The sequence below is a fragment of the Lactuca virosa genome, chromosome 4 (assembly GCF_052849685.1).
Source record: "Lactuca virosa cultivar CGN04683 chromosome 4, Lactuca_virosa_CGN04683_v6, whole genome shotgun sequence".
NCBI lineage: Eukaryota > Viridiplantae > Streptophyta > Magnoliopsida > Asterales > Asteraceae > Lactuca > Lactuca virosa.
Window position 1 is genome coordinate 259,918,677 of NC_136429.1, and position 23,733 is coordinate 259,942,409.

Consider the following 23,733-nt stretch of genomic DNA (forward strand, 5'->3'; position numbering starts at 1 on the left):
GTTGAAATGGTAAAATCAAAAGGTGAATCATACTTCGTTCCAAAATCAAGTCTTAGAGTTGTACTCCAAGATTGTGTATTGAGTGACATGTCTTAAGTAAGTAACACATCTTGAATAGGTTTATAACACTCAGCAAATGTGGAGTGGAAAAGTTTCTTACTTTTGCACATTTGAAATTGGTAAGTTGTGAGGTCTTGTGTAAGTGTAACACTCGATTTTGAAAGTGTTCGATGGTATCTTCGGAGGCCAAGGGTATAAGCACAATCTGACGATTCGGTATGTTATGGGTCTCGGGTTTTATTCAAAAGGCTTTAAGGCTTGGGGTGTAGCTAGGAGCGTAGGGCTTCTCGCCACCTTTTTGTGGATATTAAGTTCGTCGGAAACGGACCTCGGATGAGAAAGATATGCCACTTTGAAGTTATAGGCAACATTGGTCCCTAATGGAGGAAAATGACAAGGAAGGACCACATATGCAAGGTGGTACACGCGTGTGTACGCCCAACATAAGATGGAGTACGCCCATCGTAATGTCGCAAAGTGATCGTGGGTGCGGAGAGGCGTACGCCCAGCGTACGCTCAGAGTCTCAAAACCCTAACTTTTAGGGTGGGCCACTATATAAAGAGCATAACACCCTGGTTATCAGCCTCCCTCTCATCTTCATACAGTTCCCACGAAAACCCTAATCCTCTTGGAGGATTCTTGGAGCTTGGAAGCCTTTTTGAGAGCATTTTGGTGGTTTGGACTCACTCTTCAAAGAAGCAAAGGTCAAGGCAAGGTGTTGGTGCAAAGGAGAAGGTTCAGATCGGGGGTTGTTGCTTCACTTCCAACCATTTCAAGGTATAAATATCTAAAGTTGGTGATTATCTTCTTAGATCTCTTAGATTGAGTTTTTAGACCATTTTGGTCCAAAGGTTGAAGCTTTGTGGTTCAATCCGATTTCTAGGACTTGGAGTTGCTACTCTCAGTTCTAAATGAGGGCCTAACGCAGAAAGTTGACACCTTGAAAGTCTTAATGGATTCATGCATGAGTTAAGACCATTTCCTTGGAAGTAGATTATAATTTTTGGAGTTTGAGCTGGTGTGGGTCATGCAAAGCCATCAAGTAAGCAACTTTATGGTTTAAGACGTTGAAAAGGACTAGGATCTGTAATTGTAGCTTCTGGATCGGAGTATTAAGCACTTAATGGGAAAAGTGGCTTAACAAAGGAGTACGTTGGGCGTACATGCAGGTACGCGCAGCGTACACCACCTTCAACCAGTACGCTTAGCGTACATAGGAGTACGCCCCGCGTACTCATCAGTTATGGGCTTGTAGTGTTTTGGGCCTTGGGTTGGGCCAAGCAGTGGACTTTGGCCCTTTAGGCCTTAGTGGACCATCAATAGTCAGATGTTTTGGGCCAAGGATATGTTTGGGCTTAGGGTAAGGCCCATTAGAGGGATTGGGCCCAATTTAGCAAATTGGGCCATTAGTGGGCCACTAGTGGGCTTGGAAAGCCTACCTAGTGTTGGGCTTTTGTGTAGGGATTGGGCCTTAGCTTGGATCATACTGGCCCAGGGGTAGAATGGTCATTTTATCCCCACACAAGAATTAAGGATTATGGTATGGGACCCAATTGCTAATTGGATATATTGAATGGTAGTAACAGCTCGGGAAGCTGGCAGGGCAGCAACTAAGGAATTCATGCGGGAAGCTTCTTCAATGCGAGGTGAGTCTTCTCACCATACCAATGGGTCTAAGGCACCAAGGCCGACCCATTTTATGTTATATGGTATGATAGTTAGCTTTATGCTAGGTGGTATGATAGTAATTGTATGCTATGTGGTATGCTAGTTGTCTTTGTGATACTTTCATGGAAGACCATGTGGGGTAGCCCATGGCACAATGGTATAAGACCCTGGGGGAGCCCACGATATCCTTACAGGTTTATGTACGTGTTATATTTCTGTGATACATGATATGCTATTTGATTATATATGATATTGGCACGGAAGACCCCGGGGGGAGCCCGTGGCATTGGATGTAAGACCATGTGGGGTAGCTCATGGCATTCCTAGGTAAAGACCATGTGGGGTAGCCCATGGATTTCCTACGTTTTATGTATGCATGGCTTATGTGATACAGGTAGCTTTTATACCTAACATGATATGTGTTATGTGGATTGTGTGCATGGTATGCTCTGGGAAACTCACTAAGCTTCGTGCTTACAGGTTTTGCTTCTTGTTTCAGGTATCATCGTTTGGAAAGGAAGGGCTCGGATTGGTCGCAGTGCACACACCTACGATTTCCACAATGATTGATTTTGGGATAAAATCTGATAAATGATTTCCTTGACTATCATTGAAATGTTTGAATTAAATGGTATCAATGTTTTAGTTATATTAAAAATGAAATTTTTAACCTTGATTTTTGGGTCGTTACAAGTTGGTATCAGAGCCTTGGTTTGAGGGATTCGGACATACTTTCGAGTGTGTCTGAACTCAGACCGAGGATCTATAAGGTTTTAAAGGAAAATGTTTTCAAGGAAAAGTTTTCTAAGAAACGAAAGGGTGTGGTGTATGCAATCAGCCAAGCTCAAGTAAGTTTCCCCAGAATACCCACGTTTGTTATGTATTATGACTTGATTATGAATCTGAATATCGCATGCTAGTTAGGGCTAGGAGAGATGTCTTTATATGCTATATGAGCTTGTAGACATGCATGCTAGTGCTGAGTAGTCAGCAATAGATTGGCCTTATATGTATGTCATGCTAGAAAGTGAATGGTTATTGGTATTGGTAACTGCTACGTGTATGTTTTTAAACTTGTATACGGTTAGGATCTTATAGCCTTAGAATCATTGATTGGGCTTGTTTCCTGTTCTGTGTACAATTTCCATGCATAAGGCATCCGTCAGTGAGGATGGATGGATGTGGATAGCAGGAGTTATGGTTTGTGGGCTGAACGTCCTATCATAGTTCTTTGGATCGGGTGCTACTGCACGAATGTTGCTTGCTTTGTGCTTTGTGGAACTCTTATGTGATGGGAGTCAGCCACTAAGTGGATATGACGATATCCAGGAGGTGGATGGCTGACATCAGGGGGAGTTCTTCAACAGCTGATGGTAGGGAAAGGATGGGAATCTAGTAAAGCCTAGGTTATTCTCCAGCGAGTTAGCGGGGCGGTTCGGTGAGATTGGGAACCTAGGGGGAGCCTAGGAGTTGTTTCGGTGAGTATCGTGCTACTGTTTAGCGGATTTTTTGGTGCATCAGTTGGGTAGGTGACTTAGGGGATCAAAGAGGATTGCCAACAAAAGTTTGGATAGGTGTGGAAGGCAGTATGGGCCCGTACTACTGAAAGCACAGGATCCATACTCGAATCAGTGAGAGTCTTGGAGAATCTAAGAAGCTTATGAGAAGGAGGATTCTTGGTTACACTCTGATAATGGAGATGGATGTGTTGCCAGGTGAGGATGAGCACCCATGAGGGAGGACCAGGGTTTGGTCCCGGCTCCGACGGTGAGTCAGTTAGTGGAAGGATTACCAGGATTTTGAGTTCGCATGGGATCAGGCGACAAGGATTGTGCGATCTATCGCATGTTCGGGATTAGAGACCAGGTCTCAGGGATAGTTTGTAGCCTGGTTAGAGCAGAGGTTGCTCCAGCTATTGCAGTATAGCCATGACGATTGAGCTAGTAAGTGGGTCAGGGTGCGAGACCCTGAATATTGTGGATCCCAGACCCGAGGGTGGAAAATCGGTTGAGAGTACCTCTAGATGAGAGGTTCAGGCTATGTGTAGTTAGTGGGGGTCTCGGGAAAACACCCAAGAATTCAAATCAGCCTCTGAAAGGCCAGCAGGTGCGGGATTCAATGCAATGATTGCAGAAACTGCACGAAGGAGTTTCGTTCCGAGGATTTGGATTGTCATTGAGATTGGAAGGAAGTGTTACACCATGTCCTCAGGGTAGTCGAGGTAACACAGGAGGAGGAGGTCAGGATTCCTTCATATGTTTGTGGATATGCTATCTTCGGCCATTTCCGGTGGATATCGGGTATTTATATCGCTTGGGAATTATGATAAGTTGGATCTCGGGTCGGTTTTCTGCTATTATCTGAGTTAGCAAGAGTATCAGGTGCCAGTCAGCATGCCGAGGAATCTTTGAGGAATCTTCAGATGGATGTATCTCGTGGAGTGGGTTCCGCATATACCGTGATTGACCCTGGTCGTTGTCTGGATCTGTGTAGTGATATGGGTTGCTACGGGTGTAGCAGATGCGGCCACGTCTTCAGGGATTGCCCATAGAGGGGGGGCGAGTCTGTTGTAGTTCGTTGTGATCAAGTGAGCGACAAGGAGGTCGACTGTCTGATGATCAGAGAGGAACGGTGAGTATATCTGCTCCAGTTATTTTGGGGTTATTATCTCCATTGGTGGTTAAGTTGATCATGTTCAAAGAAGAGTCATGTGTCATTTACATTCCTTGAAGTTAGGTGGAATAGCACGGGGTCGTCTCCTCGTATATCGTGGATTGTCCAGTGTTCAAGTGTCATCTTGGGTATAGTCGGGGTTGGATCAAGGGCTTGTGCGAGGGAATCATGGTTAGTTTTCAGTAGCCTTAGTATTTGTGATTGTCAGAGCATTCAGAATCGTCGAGGGTAGAGAAAGTTGTTGCAGAGGTTTGGCTAGACTATCCGTTCGTTAGACTTCGAGATCTGAGCGTGATATTGCTTTTAAGCGATTGAAGTCATTAATGTTGCAGGAATACAAGAAGAGTTAGCTGGGTTTCGGGAATCGTGTTGTTTAGGAAGGGTTATTCATGGTGTTCAAAGCTTTGTTAAGCACCGGCCGTCAGCAGATTGATCATTGGAATGAAAGAGGGTTTGGGAATCCTTCAATTGTCATGTGTTGAGCGAACTTAGTTGAATCTGAGTGGGGGAGAGTCATTCAGATAGCCAGGATAGAAGCGACTGTGAGACGAGGATGCGTCTCACATTCCCCTTTTGGGGAGTAAAGGCGACCTCAGGGGCCGACTCAGTATAGGATATCGTGGGATGGGAGTTCGGGAAACTCTCCATCATTTGGATCGCGTCTTTCTGACTTCATATTGCAGGCTTCGAGGGAGGGAGCCAGGTAGTGTTCCAGTCAGTATTTAAGTTCAGTTTGGGAGGATAGACCGCATGAGTGGTCAACGTTGAGATGTGTTCGGATTGATAGGTGAGCAATAGGGCCATGGGCAATGATCAGTCAGTATGTAAGACTACGGGGGAGCCGTAGCATTCACTAATGATCGGATAGCGTGGGAAGTGTTGTAAGACTACGGAGTAGCCGTAGCATTCACAGATTCTTTCGGGAGATTGGGACTAGGGTTGACCAGTTCGCAAGGTTGTGGGGATTCCACAGCTTAGGAGGAATCAGGGTTGGAGGTGATTATTTAATCGGATATCTGTGGGCGAGCCCGGATGGTTAGGGAAATTCAGAACGGAAATGGTAGAGACTGTTGAGTCAAGGGTTTGGATCTTGACTCGCATGATCTTATGGATAAGTGGTACGTGACACAGTAGGGCTACGGCTGGGGAGTCCTGATATTTGATCTCTTGGGAACCTGGTACTTGGACCGGGTGCGACAATGGTAGTGTCGGGGATCGGCTGAGTGTATCTATTTACCGGTCAGGTAAGGGAAACCGGAAGTTATGGTGCGTGATGGATCCCAAGGTAGTAGCGAGGTATCGACCCGCTTCAGAGAGGATTCCAATCGAGGATCACGCAAATTCAGTACATGATTTTGTTTCAGTGAGATGGATTCGGGAGCATAAGGATGCCAAGGGCATCAAATGCAATATACCAGGGTAATGAATGGGATTGGTTCGATGGTAGCTCCAGCAATCATGAGGTGTCTCGAGTTGGTTCTAGCAGTAATGGGTCCACGACATGTTGGAATCAGGAAAAGACAGGTCAAAGGAGGTCGGGTATGATGTAAGACCATAGTTGTCCAGTGGCATTCATCTTTGCGTCGGATTCAGTGGCGACGGGTTGTCAGCCTGTCATGATCGGATGGATCAAAGGATTGAAGGAGTCGAGAGAAGAGGTATTGTCAGGCATTTATTGTCAGTCGAGGTATCCTTCAGAGATTATGTGGGACCGTTGTACGCGTGTACTAGCTCCGTGATCGGCTATGTGTCATGTGTTTCAGACACTTTGCAGATAAGTTGGGACCAGAGAAGTCCCAGTTCTTCATCAGGAAAGCAACTATGTGGCAGCAAGAGGGGTTGGAGCAACTTCAGTGATTTGGGGTCCATGGGCGGAAGGGCTTGATATTCGGTAGTCGTAGTTGATCGGTGATTTTGTTCTTTAATAAGCCTCGAGGTATTACGAGTGGGAAGTATTATATCTAGGCTGGTATCTTGTGAAATCAGTGCAATGATGATTCGATGAGGGCAGTCTGTCAGGAAGACAGACCATCTCGAGACTCCAGGTTTCAGATGGGGAGGATGTGATCAGGTTGCAAGGAATTCATTCATCGTCGGGTTCTAGAACCCTACGAGGGTTGGTTTTGATTTCCTTGGGAAGATTGGGATATTCCTCGGGAATGGTGATGCATGACTTCGAGGACGAAGTCTAATTTAAGTGGGGAGATTTGTAACAACCGATTTTGAAAGTGTTCGAGGGTGTCATCGGAGGCCAAGGGTATAAGCGTAATCTGAAGATTCGATCTGTTATGGATCTCGGGTTTTATTCGGAAGGCTTTAAGGCTTGGGGTATATCTAGGACCGTAGGGCTTCTCGCCACCTTTTCGTGTATATAAATTTCGTCAGAAACGGACCTCGGATGAGAAAGATATGACGCTTTGAAGTTATAGGCAACATTGGTCCCTAATGGAGGAAATTGACAAGGAAGGACCACACATGCAAGGTGGTACACGCTTGTGTACGCCCAGCGTAATGTAGCAAAGTGATCGCGGGTGCGGGGAGGCGTACGCCCAACGTACTAGAAGTACGCCTAGCGTACGCTCAGAATCTCAAAACCCTAACTTTTAGGGTAAGCCACTATATAAAGAACATAACACGTTGGTTATCAGCCTCCCTCTCATCTTCATACAGTTCTCACAAAAACCCTAATCCCCTTGGAGCATTCTTGGAGCTTGGAAGGCTTTGTGAGAGAATTTTGGTGTTTTGGACCCACTCTTCAAAGAAGCAAAGGTCAAGGCAAAGTATGAAGATCTAAAGTTGGTGATTATCTTCTTAGATCTCTTAGATTGAGTTTTTGGAACATTTTGGTCCAAAGGTTGAAGCTTTGTGGTCCAATCCGATTTCTAGGACTTGGAGTTGCTACTCTCAGTTCTAAATGAGTCCCTAAGGCAGAAAGTTGCCACCTTGGAAGTCTTAATGGATTCATGCATGAGTTAAGACCATTTCCTTGGAAGTAGATTATAATTTTTGGAGTTGAGCTTATGTGGGTCATGCAAAGCCATCAAGTAAGCAACTTTATGGATTAAGACGTTGAAAAGGACTAGGATCTGTAATTGTAGCTTATGGATCGGAGTATTAAGAAATTAATGGTAAAAGTGACTTAACAGAGGAGTACGCTGGGAGTACATGCTGGTACACGCAGCGTGCACCACCTTCAGCCAGTACGCTTAGCGTACATAGGAGTACGCCCCCACGTACTCATCAGTTATGGGATTGTAGTGTTTTGGGCCTCGGGTTGAGCCAAGCAGTAGACATTGGGCCTTTGGGCCTTAGTGGACCAACAGAAGTTAGATGTTTTGGGCCAAGGATATGTTTGGGCTTAGGGTAAGGCCCATTAGAGGGATTGGGCCCAATTTAGCAAATTGGGCCATTAGTGGGCCACTAGTGGGCTTGGAAAGCCTACCTAGTGTTGGGCTTTTGTGTTGGGATTGGGCCTTAGCTTGGATCATACTGGGCTAGGTGTAGAATGGTCATTTTACCCCAATACAAGAATTAAGGATTACGGCATGGGACCCAATTGCTAATTGGGTATATTGAATGGTAGTAACAGCTCGAGAAGCTGGCAGGGCAGCAGCTAAGGAATTCATGCGGGAAGCTTCTATAGTGCGAGGTGAGTCTTCTCACCATACCAATGGGTCTAAGGCACCAAGGCTGGCCCATTTTATGTTATGTGGTATGATAGTTAGCTTTATGCTAGGTGGTATGATAGTACTTGTATGCTATGTGGTATGCTAGTTGTCTTTGCGATACTTGCATGGAAGACCATGTGCGGTAGCCCATGGCACAATGGTATAAGACCCTGGGGGGAGCCCACGGCATCCTTACAGGTTTATGTACGTGTTATATTTCTGTGATACATGATATGTTATTTGATTATATATGATATTGGCATGGAATACCCCGGGGGGAGCCCGTGGCATTGGATGTAAGACCATGTGGGGTAGCCCATGGCATTCCAAGGTAAAGACCATGTGGGTTAGCCCGTGGATTTCCTAGGTTTTATGTATGCATTGGTTATGTGATACAGGTAGCTTTTATAGATAACAGGATATGTGTTATGTGGATTGTATGCATGGTATGCTCTGGGAAACTCACTAAGCTTCGTGCTTACATGTTTTGTTTATTGTTTCAGGTATCATCGTTTGGAAAGTAAGGGCTCGGATTGGTCGCAGTGCACACACCTATGATTTCCGCAATGATTAATTTTGGTATAAACTCTGATAAATGATTTACTTGACTATGATTGAAATGTTTGAATTAAATGGTATCAATGTTTTAGTTATATTAAATATGAAATTTTTAACCTTGATGTTTCGGTCGTTACAATAAGACAAAGACCAACTAAGACTAATTGTGTGAAGTGTTTGTCTTGATAAGAACCTACACTAACTCTTGAATATTTGTTTGTCAATGAATGTTTCTTGACAAGAGAATCATATATATCAAGAGGTTAGTGGGAGTCTTAAAGATCTTGAAAGGTTTCAAGAACTAATAAGAGTAAACCGATTGTTAATCACTAGCACACAACTTGAGGTTTATAACCTATCGTGTTGACACATTCTTGTTTCTGTGACATTCCAGTTAACTTAAGTATGCATGTGGGTTCTATGAGTTCTCATTTGATTGCATAAGGGAAAGCACCTTGATCAATGAAAGTGCATTGACTGGTATTGGTGAGTTGTTGAACAACTTGGAAGCAATGGTGGGCACCCGTGCTGCCATAAGGCCAAAAATTAAGATTAAACAAGGTTCGGTCCATATGAGTTTTGGCACAAACATTGTCTTTTAATTATGTTTATGACAAATGCACATGGATAGGAACACATACACCATAAAATCTAAGTGTCATAAGGTTTCTCTCCGCTTCATGAAAATGATTGTGAGGAAACGCTTTCACTAGGAAGATTTTAAGGAGTTAGCAATTGTGAGATTTGGCAATTAGTTTGTGTTGGATTAGGTGTCTAAGTTCATAACTATTTCTAGAATGTACTTGACCCGGTTAGCATGGTCCATTTAGGTTGCATGGCATTGCAACACTTGGATAGACTAAATGAGAGAAATGACACTTATGGTTTATTAATATATTATAAGTTCTAATATATTAATAATATTATTTAATTAGTATTGATCAAGAATTAATTTAGAATTAATTTGGTGATCAAAAGAAGACTAATTAAATATATGGGGTTGATTGTGTAAATTATTTATTCTTGTATAGTGGGCTAATGATCCATCGTTTATTGAATTGGGCTAAAACCCATAAGGTGCTCCATGGATAGTCCATGGAGGTTATAAACCCATGGATCATGGAATATGAAAAGCCATATCAATTAGGATTTACATGCTGTAACCCTACTTGTGACACCACTATAAAAGGACCCCATGGGCTACCAAAATCGGCCACTAAGAAAGAACAAGAGGGCTAGCCGATTTTGAGTGAGTATGGACTTCTCTCAAAGTTATTCCAAGATTTGTGGAGTTGTGTGAAACACTTGAGGTGCTAGGCTCACAAGGTTCTCAAGGAATCCAAGCAACAAGAAAGGTATGTTCTCCTACTAGCTTTTATGTTTTAAAGTTCCCCATGCCATGCCTAGGTTAAGAACCTTGGAAAATCAAATTTGCATGTATCTTACTAAAACATAGACCCAAGGTTTCTAGGGTTGCATGTACACCTTAGGAGTGTTAGAATGCTCAAAACCCTTCAGTGGTATCAGAGCCTAGGCTTGTTTTCTTGATACTTGATGCAAATTGTTAAAAAAACTCAAGATTTCTGCACTCTGATCAGTGAACTCGCCGCGTCCATGGGGGGACTCGACGAGTCCATGTGATAATTCATCCTACTCGTCGAGTAGGTTCTTGCACTCGACGAGTAAGAGTCCCTGAATGCAGATTTTCGAGTTTTGCTGCTGGAAATGGACTAGAAACATTACCCTGAACCGTTTTGGTCTTATAAAACTTGTTTTAGATGGTGTAATGGTTATGCTAATCCATTTACAATGGCTATTATCAAAATTTCAAGTTTTATATGTGTTTATATGATTCTTGAAATTGTTGATATGAATGGTCATAAACTTATGAGTTTTAGTAGATCATAGGAATTATTTGCAAATAGTTTATTAGTTTAATTCTTGATCTTGATGTGTTTTAATGGAATCCATAACTTGTCCTCAAGTTCTGGATTACCAAAAGTCATTCCTTTTAAAGTCCATTAATGAACACATAGGTTACATAAAATGAAGGGTCTTCATTTTAATAAACTAATAACTCATAAGTTATGAAGTTGAAAAGTTTTGAATAGTTAGAAAACTTGCCCTCAAGTTTTGGAACATGTAAAGTCACTTTAGAAAACTTTAGTTCCAACCCCTAGAATTTTAAAAGTTAAAATTCAATCCTTATACTTTATAATATTATAAAGTTAATAATATATATATATATATATATATATATATATATATATATATATATATATATATATAATATCAAGTCGTTTTACCGTTAGTAGGACTCATTCACGAAGCCGGTCTATAAGGGGGTATAAGGTTGTTGCCTATAAAATGGCAGCTTAATGGGTGTCCACTCTCACCCACCGCTTCCTTGACTGGTGGAGGGTCGTTAGCCGAACGGGTAGGACAATGAATTTAATCCTCATTAAAATTATGATGGTTATAAAGTAACTAAATGTTTTTATAAATTTTCAATCTTAGTTACTTTAGGAAAAATGTGAATATGGTGCTAACCCATGAAAGTACACTTTTCACTTTGCTTAAGTCGTTAGTGGAGCGTGTGTGGTTAACCGGCACACTAACCTGGACTTAACAAGGTAGGAAAAGGGTGGCTTAAGGTTTATCATAGATCGGTGGAGCGCGTGTGGTTAACCGGCACATCGATTAGGTGATAAACACTAAGAGTACCAAGTAATTTGCATGGTTAATTCACACCTTGTTCTGTGATCCTCGGCATCCCAATCACAAAACTTGAAGGGCACATTCGAGATTGAAACATGCCATTGAAAAATTCAATGAATCTGAAAAGAATCTAGGAGTTTCAAAACCAATTAAAACCTAATAATTTATTTCGTTTTTCATGGTGGAAATTGGTGAATCGTCATTCACCTACCTTCAAATATTTTATAGCTTGGATTACAAAATCCCTCATCTAAGTTATAAAATATTGTGTTGGGTCCTAGCCTTAATATTACATTTGGGTTTCTTATTAAGTACTATCTTTATATCTAATCTAAACTTGTCCTTCTTTCTTTTCAGATGTCTTCCAACAATGCTGCTTCTGGCTCAAACCCTACCGGCTCCTTCTCTCTCATGAACCTTTGTGGGAGAGTTATCTTCGATGGTTCCAACTTTATGGATTGGATCCGGAACATCAGGATGGTCACTCGTTATGAGGACAAGGAATATTTCCTCGACAAGGAGCTTAAGAAACTTGATGAGTCGTCTGCTACTCCTGAGGAGATCGCCGAATACCGGACTCATGAGACAGATGCCACCAAAGTGCCATGTCTCATGTTGGCCACGATGACAGCCGAGCTCCAAAAGTCCTATGAGGACTATTACCCTTTTGAGATGCACCAGGACTTGATGGACCGCTACCATCAAAGTGATCGTCAAGAGAGGTATGACATCATCTCCTCCATGATAACAACCCGGATGAAGGATGGTGAGCCCATCACGGGCCACATGTAGAAAATGCAAAGGTATGTGGACCGTTTGCTGAAATTGAATGTGAACTTCCCCGAGGAGTTGGCAATTGACATCATTTTGCGATCCTTACCTTCTTGTTATGATCAATTTCGAATGACCTACCACATGAACAAGGAGGAAGTTACACTCAGCAAGCTTCAAGGACTTTTGAAGACCGCAAAAAGTGGTCTGAAAGGTAAATCGGTTGTTACCACTCCTACTCCTACAACGACCCCTATCTTGGCAATCGGTCAAGGTAAAGGGCAGAAGAGGAAGAGCCCTTCTAAGGGTACCAATGGAAAGTCCCTTGATGGCTCCTCTTCGAGTGGAACCACTACAAGAAAAATACCCTTTTACGACGCGCAAAACACGACACTCATTGATTTATGTTACGCAAAAGAGAGTGACATTAAAAAAGTGTCATTTCTTCAAAAAATTTAAGGATTTAGGTCGCGCATTATTGTGTGCCCTTAAATTAGTGTCTAATGTAAATAAATTAAAAACACAGAGGGCACTTTATGTAAAAGGTGCGTCCTCTCAATAAATGTGGCCTTATAATTTTAATGAAAGGCGCGTTTCTGTTTTTACAATAATCGAGGTTACTACTAAAATATCCTAACACTCACTATTAATCAGTCACTTCACTCTCTACAATCGATTGACTCTGAGACCTCGACTCACCTCGCCTTGCAGACAACGTCTCCTCCGACGACGCTAGGTTACTTCTCCTCCGGCTGATTTTGCCTTGCCGACGACCTTGGGCTCAACTGACATCATTGGAGACTGCTCAAATTTACGTGCCCTAGGTCCGATTAAGGTGTTCCTATTGAAACGATTTAGGAAAAGTGAACTTCCCGGTTGGCCAGAGAACCAAGTAACAGAAGAGAAAGAGCAGAAGAAAGTCGACATAAGGGGAAGAAGCGCCTGGTAGCCATGAGTCTGATGCTAAATTGAACACATTCGAGGGTTTCTCACCTACCGAAGCTTCTCAAGTTGAACACAAGGTAAAATCTCAAACTTCTCAAGTTGTATGTATTGTTTTTATCCCCTTCTTTCATCTTGCGAACATTTGGTCTGCTTTTTCATAATTTCTACCTTATACTAAGATCTTTGAATAGAGTTTCTCTTCAGAGATGCCCTTGTTTCCTCCTGCTTCTCTATCTGTCTTAGGCTAGAATGTCCAGAGAGAAAAATAAGTTGTGATTAAGTCTTGCTTAGTTGTGATTAAGTAACAATGGCAGTCATAGACAAGATACTCGATTTGAGGACTTTTTATGTAAAAAATTGAGTTACTTAGTGGAGACATGGGTGTTTCTTTTTTATTTACTTAGTGCAGACATGGGTGTTTCTTTCGTTTTTTTTGACTTAATGCTTAAAGAAGGACTTAATAAAGATAGACATTGTGTTTCTTTTTTTCGTACTTCAGATTTAAACTTCCCAAGATGAGCTTCATGAAGCATCAGTGTCTAAGTTACAAATTGTATATATTTATAACGTAGTTTTATGCTCCCAAAATTGGTCATTTGACCATTTTGGTTAATTTTGACATTTTTGCCCTTTTTTTATCAAATCTGTCAATTTGACCATTTGGGTCTCATTTTCAATTGATGAACTTCTTCACAAACTTCTCATATGTAAATAAATGGGGTTGAATTCTCTCAAACTAGAATTTCTATTTATTTGAGCATTTTGGTCAATTTTGACAGTTTTGGTCTTTTTGACCAAATCTGTCATTTTGACCTTTTGGCTTCCTTTTTAATTCATGAAGTTGAACATACTTTACACTTTTCAATCCATATCCTCTCAAGCTTAGCAAATAATCACTAAATAGAAATGGTGCTTGTCTAAAAGTTATGCAATAGTCTACTGAACTTTGTAGTGCAGTCAAAAACAGCCACTACAAACCCTTGTCCACCAATAATCAACATAAGAATCCAAAAGCTTGACAGTGGTGTAATAAAATGTAAAACTAGTAAAACTTCTACACCAATCAACTGAAATATTATATCAAACAGTTTGAAGGCATGGAATAATTATAGAATAACACATCATATAAAACCTTCCTATTGACATAAACTGGTAAGATAAACCAAGTCAAGATACAAAATTAAGTTTACATGTACTCTTTTTTCAACTTCTTGGAGATCTCTGTTCTTTCTTCTGCTTTCAATCCAACTCTCAAACACATGCTTCATGGGGTTTCTGCTTCACAACTTTGAACATCAGCAAAAGTTATGCACTTAACTTCCATGGATGATCGTTGGAAAGTAAGTCATTCACTTAAAGTTGAACATAAACAAACATAGATTTTATATTATAAATAATTCATTTTTTCCTCTAAATCTCTTTAAAACCCTATCTCTTCACCATTAGTCTCTTTACCTATACCCTAACCCAAATATGGCTGAATGTGATATAATCATGATTTATACAACTCACTAGTATTTTAGTATATGATAAAACATTTGAAAATACTCTTCTCAGAACTCGTCTCTTTTAAAAGCTCTTAATGTAGTATGTATATTACACTTCGCATTAGCCTTCTATAAGAACTCTCTTCAATTTGTAGAACACTTCTTAATCACATACCTAATGAATTGGGATGTTCTGGGACATTAATTCAGGCATAATTTTGTTTCTGTAAAATGTTAATATCTTGTGCTAGTGAAGTTACAACATTTGGCTCTTGCCAAGAAGAAGGAAAAATATATAACTAAAAGGTTGCACCAGTTATGATAAAGAATGTCCCAACCTGTTAAAACTATGTGCATGTTGTAAAGAACGAGGACATAACATGAGTGCAAACATGGGTTTGTTCCAAGCCTTCTCTTACTTTTGCTTAGTCTGGATGTTTTTCCATGTTTTAAAGAGATTTGATCCAGATGATCTAATTAGAGCTTATTTTGCAATTCAAATGAGCTTCTCTTTATGAGTTTGACCAATCAAATGAAAAGCAAAGGGGATGATGACTTCATTTGAAAAGTGAAAACAGTAGATCGTATAACTTGCACGCAAGCAAACATGTACTCCCCACTAACACCTCATGTAGTTATTATATTTTGTGTTTAGATGTGTTATTAATCATTCAATAAGTTGCATATTCAAGTATCATACTCTTAAATGTGTTAGTACCTTATGTGCTAAAGTGATGATAGCATGTTTGAATTAGTTTAAAGTGTAATATCCAAGCTTGCATTATGTGAACCTTCCTTCACACATAAGTGTTGGGTTTTGAGCATTCTAACACTCCTAAGTGTACATGCAACCCTAAATACCTTGGATCTATGTTTTCTCTATTATACATGCAAATATGATTATCCAAGGTATTATCCTAACTAGCATACCAAAACATTGATACTAGGATAATAAAATAGATAGAATACATACCTTGTTGTTGTTGCTTGACTCCATGAAGCTTGAGAGCCTAGTGCCCCAAGTGTGAAACCTCAAATGGTTCACACAACATCATGAACTCTTGAAATAACCATGAGAAGAAGACATACATGTTCAAATCGGCTAGCCCTCAAAATATGTATTACTAGAGCCAATTTCTTGAACTAAAGGGGTTCTTATATAGTGTGGCTATTAGGGTTACACCATGTAACTCATGACTTTACCCATTCCTTATGCTCCATGGGTTTTAACCTCCATGGAGTATCCATGGATCACCACATGGGTTAAACCCAACATAAAGGAATCTTAGATCATAAGCCCACATATATAAGAATGAATGATTTACACAATCAATCCCCATATATTTAATTAGTCTCTTTTTGATCACTAAATTAAGTCCAAATTAATTCTTGATCAATACTAATTAAATAACACGATTTCATATTAATATATTAGAACTTATAATATATTAATATGTCACAAAATGTCTTTTCCTCATAAACGGTCTATCCAAATGTTCCGATGCCATGCAACCCAAATGGACCATGCCGAGTCGGGTCAAGTACATACCAATTATAGTTATGGACTTAGACACTAATCCAACAGTCTTCCACTTGGATAAGTCTAAAAATATTATTGCGTATGACTTCAGGAACCAACTGGCAATCGTAGCTCTCAAAAGCCGCTGTCGAACTCTGACCTTGTAGATGAACTATGACCTTTGTCAATGACTTGTCCATTAGATAAGGGATCATATATTCCTCCATTCTAGATATCATATGGACTGAGACATGGATTATAATCATTCTCTCTGTCCATTTGTTGTTTCCCGATTTCCGATTTATGACTATTGACTAATTGAACAAATCAAATCAGTCCAGGCCCGGCCGAGCACTTACATTTGTCATCACCAAATCATCGAGGGGCCCACAGATATCGCTTTTATCCCGAAGGTAAAAGGAATGGATAAACTTCGACTCATATGGCTTGTTCTACTACTTGTTGAATCATACACAAAGGCACGTTTTATAACACCGAGTTACCGAATGCGTTTTCATGCAATCAATGTACAACCAACTCATAGTAACAACTCATATCTCTAGGTTTGAAGAATATAAGATATTATCGTCTCATGATCACTCGTGATAAAATCCATGAAGTGATTCCAATGAGCGCGGGTTGAATCCAATACTCAGAACTTATGAGCACTCATGAGTGTTGTAGCACCACTTTGTCCCACATCTTAGACCTCTACAAGCCCAACCCATTACAATCTTGATTCATATCTACTTCCAACATATGACCGACTGTGGATGGTTTGAATAACTTAATCATTCAGGAAGAATGACCTAGTTATTCTGGAAGTCAAAACATGCAAAGTGAAACACAATAATAATCGAATCCAATATGGTCTCAGAACTTATGAATATAAATAAAACACCTTTTATTTATCACCATATGATTACACATTATTCATTGTATACTATTTCAAACTATCAACTTTATACTTGAATTAAAACAATAGTTGTCCCATGCTCCAAGCATGTACACTATGTTTTTTGAACACTAGTCATGCCATACACCAAGTATGCATACTATGTTTGTCTATGATCTTTACTTTGTGAAATAGATCAATTAAACATAACTTCAATGATTCTCTTTTCACAGTCCCAAATCCTTACTACAAATGCAAGAATTCCAAATTCATGCCATTTACTGAAATCTGTTAGATTCTAAACTTATATGCATTGATCCTCTTGTAATGATTATGCACAAATTGAGAAGGACTTGACAACAAACATTACAGAGCATTCCAAGGAGATCAACTCCTTGGAAACATCCTTCTTGCATTAAGTTTCCTAATCTTACACAGATTGAATAATTTCCAACTTTGAAACATTTCCATATTCCATTTTGACTATCACTTCTGAAAAGAGTTGCCTCCTTACAGATTATGTCAATATGGTCCTTCCAGAATTAACACTATACTTCCAACTGTCCTTGAGCAACCAATCTTTGGTAAACCTTAGATTGTCCTCGACAATTGCTTAATCCTTTTAGTCATATCCAGTTCTAGACCTTTTCCCTTCTTAATGCCCCAGACATTTGGAAAATTTTAGAAAGGATGAATATAGCACATGTAATCGATCCTATATCCGAAGCATATGGGACACGATTCATGATGTCTCACATAAAGACTAAACCAGTCTTTTGCTATAACATTTCCATTTCAATTTTCCAAGTTCTCATAGTTCAGATTATGAAAAGGGATGTCGTAATCATAATCGAGTTTTAGAACGCAAATAATGGACCCATATATAGAATTTCCTTATGTTGAGCCATTCCAACATGAAATTCATATATATATATATATATATATATATATATATATATATATATATATATATCCTTGACTAAATACGATTTAAAAACTCAATCTAAACTTTTAGATTTGAGATGAAGTATAATTTCCTCTCCCTTAATTATAGCAAAACAACTTTTTCCCAATTGAAACCTTTTGTTTTCTATAATTAACATTGCTAACTTGCAACCTTTATCATAATTATCATGCTCCCACTAACACGATGATTATTATCATAACACTTATGCTCCCACTAGCTTTGATATGTACTCAGAAATCAGCTGAACTTCTAGAAAAACAATACTTTATTGACTTTCTTACCAAAGTTCAGATTTCTGATACTAGATTGCTTTGATAAAACTTTATCAAAATCATACACCTTATCTTAGATAGCTCACAGGTGTGTCTAAACAATTTCAGAACTATGAAAAAGGATGCGGTAATCATAGTCTCAATTGTTTAGACCTTTGCCACTTCTCACAAGTCCATGTTAGTGTGTCGGTTAACCACACAGCTCCACTAACGACTTTGAGAATGCAAATATCACAATTGCTATCTACTTCAAATCTACTTGGTGGAAGTGTTTCCTCAGCATCATTTTCATGAATCGGAGAGAAACCTTATGACCCTTAGATTTAATGGTGTATGTGTTCTTATCCATGTGAATTGTCAAAACCATAGTCACAAGACAAGGATAATGACAAATCCAAACTCATATGGACTGAACTCAATCTTAATTTCTTGCCACCTGGCAGCTCAAGGGCCTGCCATTGCTTCCAAGTAGCTGTGCAACCAATTGAGAACTCTCAAAACTCCTATGCAAAGCCAACTTGAATAGGCAGAGACATGTCGACACGATAGGTTATAAACCTCAAGTCGTGTGCTAGTGAAGAACTTCAGGTTTTATTCTTGATTAGTTCTTGAGACTTTCAAGACCTTTAAGACTCCCACTGTCCTCTTGACATATAAGACTTTCTTGTCAGATATTCAAGAGATAGTGTGGATTCTAATCAAGACAAACACTTCACACAATTGGCCTTAGTTGGTCTTTGTTTTATCCAAAACATCACAACTTACCAATTTCAAATGTACAAGAGTAGAAAACTTTTACTCTTACATTTGACAAGTGTTTTAAACCTTCTTTAAGACATGTCACTCAAGTTACAATCTTAGAGTATAACTCTAAGAATTGTTTTTGGAACGAAGTATAAATCATCTTCTTGATTTAACCACTTCAACAATCCATAGCTCCTCTTCTTAGCTACCAGAATGCACTTAGAGGATGAATTGTGATAAGGTCTCTTAATCATTAAGATGATTATATAACATGATACTAAAGTACTCTCCCATCTTTTCAGATTTGAGAAACTTTTATCTTTCTGCCTAAGTTGATTCTTCTTATTCTCTCTGCCATACATTGAAACCTTTTCCAATGTCTCGGAATTACACTTAAGCTTGTAAGTATAACCATATTTACTGAATTTTAGTAAATAATGACGAATAGTCTTAACGATTATTTGTGGTAGGCTTGAGCAGTGCACAAGAATGTGTACTCGATCCTTTACTTGACTCACACATCCATGTGAACAAGTAGTTAGTCTTAATTTTTTCCAATGCTTGAAAGTTCTTATTCATCATGCTATACAACTTGCATTATTCCAAGTTTCTATCCAACTGAAACTTAGGTGATGAGAATCTTTCCTTATTTGGTAAATTTAGACACTACCACAAATGAAAGAATCAAATTCATATTTCCACTCTTGCTCTTAATGGAATCTTATAAGCAACAAAAGTTTTCACAAATGCCATTGTAAGGATATTTTAAAGTAAATAAAATCAAAAGATTTACCTTTTATTTTAAAACTTTGCGGAAAAACTCATTCTTACAATCCATATTAAAACTTGTTGTTATCTATTCCTAAGCAAAATATCATAACTCTTAAGAAGTAGCTCAAGAATCCGATCTTCAAACTATGCGATAGAAATCCATCTATGCCATCAGATTCAGCATATTCTTTCTTTAAGTTTCTTCACTTTTTCTTTGATTCTTAAAACATCAACATGTGACCCAGTCACATCATGTATCAAGAATCTCAGAATAGAAACTTAGCAGAGTTAGATAGTGGACTTTACCCGAAGTAGAGTCAAACTTATTGACTTTAATATCCTTAGGTAAATTTGGCAGCTTCGCAACCAATGCCCCTTTCTTTGGCAATAGACCCTTGATAATGGGACTATCTCAGACTTAGCCGTTCTCTTTACCATTTGGTCAACCGAGTTGACTATGGCCGATCCCTTTCCATTGGGAAGAGAGAGCTTTACTGGATATCGAATGTCATCATTGTCAATGTCCATAAAGTTTTAGAAAGTTGATCTTAGCAAATAGATAAAATCATTAAGGGTCTTTTCATAGTCTGTTTCATATGAGTCCCAAAGGAACTCACTATGTAACTAAGAAAATAGTTGAGTCACCAACTTTCTCAAGAATTTGACACCCAACTCTCCCGGCTTGTCAATATCTGACTACATCTCCAAGATGTGATCACATATAGACCTTTGCTTGAGTGACCTTAAACTTTTCAGGAACTTGTGGGTTAGGGAGAATAATTAGAGGAGGTGAAAGAAGTATGATTTCCATGGGACATCATCTTCATTTAGGAAAGCTTGTTTCAAGAGATTTGGGAAGATCATCTTTTGGGAGATATTCAAGAGAGTTGATTTAAAGTCCTTAATATAACACCCAATATGAAATATTAAGGCGAGGACCCAACACAATACTTTTATAACTTGGAAGAGGGATGCCGTAATCCAAGCTATAAAATATTTGAAGGTAGGTGAATGACGATTCACCAATTTCCACCAAGATAAACGAAACGTATTATTAGGTTTTAATTGGTTTTTGAAACCCGTAGATTCTTTTGAGATTCATTGAACTGTTCAATGGCATGTTTCAATCTCGAGTGTGCCCTTCAGGTTTTGTGACTGGGATGCCGAGGATCACAAAACAAGGTGTGAATAACCATGCAAATATACTTGGTACCCTTAAGTGTTTACCCCTCAATCGATGTGCCGGTTAACCACACACGCTCCATCGATACTATGATAAACATTAAGTTACCCTTTGCCTACCTTGTTAAATATGAGTTAGTGTGCCGGTTAACCACACACGCTCCACTAACCGACTTAAACAAAGTGCAAAGTGTAATTTCATGGGTTAGCACCAAATTCACATTTTCCTAAGTAACTAAGATTGGGAATTTATAAATGGTTTAGTTACTTAGTATTTATCATTAATACTTTTAATGAAGGGAGATTTCTAGTCCTTGTCCTACCCGTTCGGCTAACGACCCTCCACCAGTCAAGGAAGCGGTGGGTGAGAGTGGACACCCATTAAACTGCCATTTTATAGGCAGTAACCTTATACCCCCCTTATAGACCGGCTTCGTGAATGAGGCCTACTAACGGTAAGACTGACTTTCTCTTATACATATATATATATTATTAACTTATAATATTATAAAGTATAAGGGTTGAATTTTAACTTTTAAAATTCTAAGGGCTTAACTTGGAATTAAAGTATTCATAAGAGAAAACTTTTCAAATTCCAAAACTTGAGGGCAAGTTTTGAAATTATTCAAAACTAATTAATTCCATAACTTATGTGTTTAAATTAGTTTTAATTAAAAAAAAACTCTTCAAGTTCCATAACTTGAGGACAAGTTATGGAAGACTTTAAACTAATAAAAGAATGTAACTTTTCTTTATTTTTGTAACTTATGGAATTAATTAAGGTTACACATTTTATTACTTAATGAAGTGACTCTTGAACCTCCATAACTTGAGGACAAGACTCTTCATTTTTGTAACCATTGCCAACTTTTATGAGTTTTATGAAACTTAAATGTGACTTTTCATATAACTTGAGGACAAGTTACAAAAACACATTTTAGAATCAACTCTTAGATTAAAATGGATTGAAAACACATAATCAATTAACTTTTCTATTAATCTAAGCAACTCATAAGAACAAGATAATTCAAATCAAACTTTTCCATGTAATTAGCCTAATCACTAAACTAATACAAAACATGAATCTATGGACAATTATCTTTGAAATTGGATTAGTATGAACATTACCACATCAAAAACAAGTTTATAAGTTCAAAAACATCTTAGGGTAATGTTTCTAGTCCATTTCTAGCCAAAAAACTCGAAAATATGCTGTCTGGGGCTCCTACTCGTCGAGTGTATCAACCTACTCGCCGAGTAGGATGATTTTCTTCATGGACTCGGCGAGTTCATCAGTGGACTCGGCGAGTCTAGTGCCCAGAATGCCCGAAATTCGACTTTTTCAGCATTTTTCAGAAATTTGCATCAAGTATAATTGAAAACAAGCCTAGGCTCTGATACCACTGTTGGGTTTTGAGCATTCTAACACTCCTAAGTGTACATGCAACCCTAAATACCTTGGATCTCTGTTTTCTCTATTATACATGCAAATATGATTATCCAAGGTATTATCCTAACTAGCATACCAAAACATTGATACTAGGATAATAAAATAGATAGAATACATACCTTGTTGTTGTTGCTTGACTCCATGAAGCTTCAGAGCCTAGTGCCCCAAGTGTGACACCTCAAATGGTTCACACAACATCATGAACTCTTGGAATAACCATGAGAAGAAGACATACATGTTCAAATCGGCTAGCCCTCAAAATATGTATTACTAGTGCCAATTTCTTGAACTAAAGGGGTTCTTATATAGTGTGGCTATTAGGGTTATACCATGTAACTCATGACTTTACCCATTCCTTATGCTCCATGGGTTTTAACCTCCATGGAGTATCCATGGATCACCACATGGGTTAAACCCAACATAAAGGAATCTTGGATCATAAGCCCACATATATAAGAATGAATGATTTACACAATCAATCCCCATATATTTAATTAGTCTCTTTTTGATCACTAAATTAAGTCCAAATTAATTCTTGATCAATACTAATTAAATAACATGATTTCATATTAATATATTAGAACTTATAATATATTAATATGTCACAAAATGTCTTTTCCTCAAAAACGGTCTATCCAAATGTTCCGATGCCATGCAACCCAAATGGACCATGCCGAGTCGGGTCAAGTACATACCAATTATAGTTATGGACTTAGACACTAATCCAACAATAACTTGCTAAATGCTAATGTTCGTTAATTTTTTTCATAATTGTGCATTACAATATGCATATACTTACAATGAGATACATTGTTCTGTTACTTGATGCAGCCTCAAAGGGTGATAAAGCAATAGTTTCTGCTATAAATTACACCGATATTCCACATACTCAGATAAGAAAAGGTATTTATCTATCTATCTATTTTTTAGGGTACATAAGTTTTTTATTTTTCATTTTCTATTGTGTCATATAAAGATGCGGGTCTTGGGTGCACATGTGTTATAAGAGAGAAACATTTTTTACTTTCTTGTCCTTTTAAATAGATATTTATCAAATGAATGGATGGAAATCGATAAGGGAAATTCAGTAAATAGATATGAAAAATATTATACTTGTGCTAATGGTGATATTCTTGGACTCACACCAGCTTCACGCTCTATGTGTGCTATAGTGTATGCAATTCTCAGCTCTCTACATTAAAAAAGAACTCGTCACAAGCAGAAGAAAACTATCTTTAAATTTTTCTATGTATTGACCAGCATAATTCAGCTAGTTCTGAGAGAACTTTCTGATGAGATTCTTTAAGTTTGTTTTCATGTGCTATGGCTGAAAGCTTCTGTAAACTGACTAATGAAAACTCCATGATTCTCCCAAGATATTCCA

General features: G+C 38.7%; 1 pseudogene; it reads left to right on the plus strand.

Annotated features, from left to right (window-relative positions):
* LOC145105843 (uncharacterized) overlaps positions 1-23,733 on the plus strand; it is a 116,544-nt pseudogene that overhangs the window by 87,173 nt on the left and 5,638 nt on the right.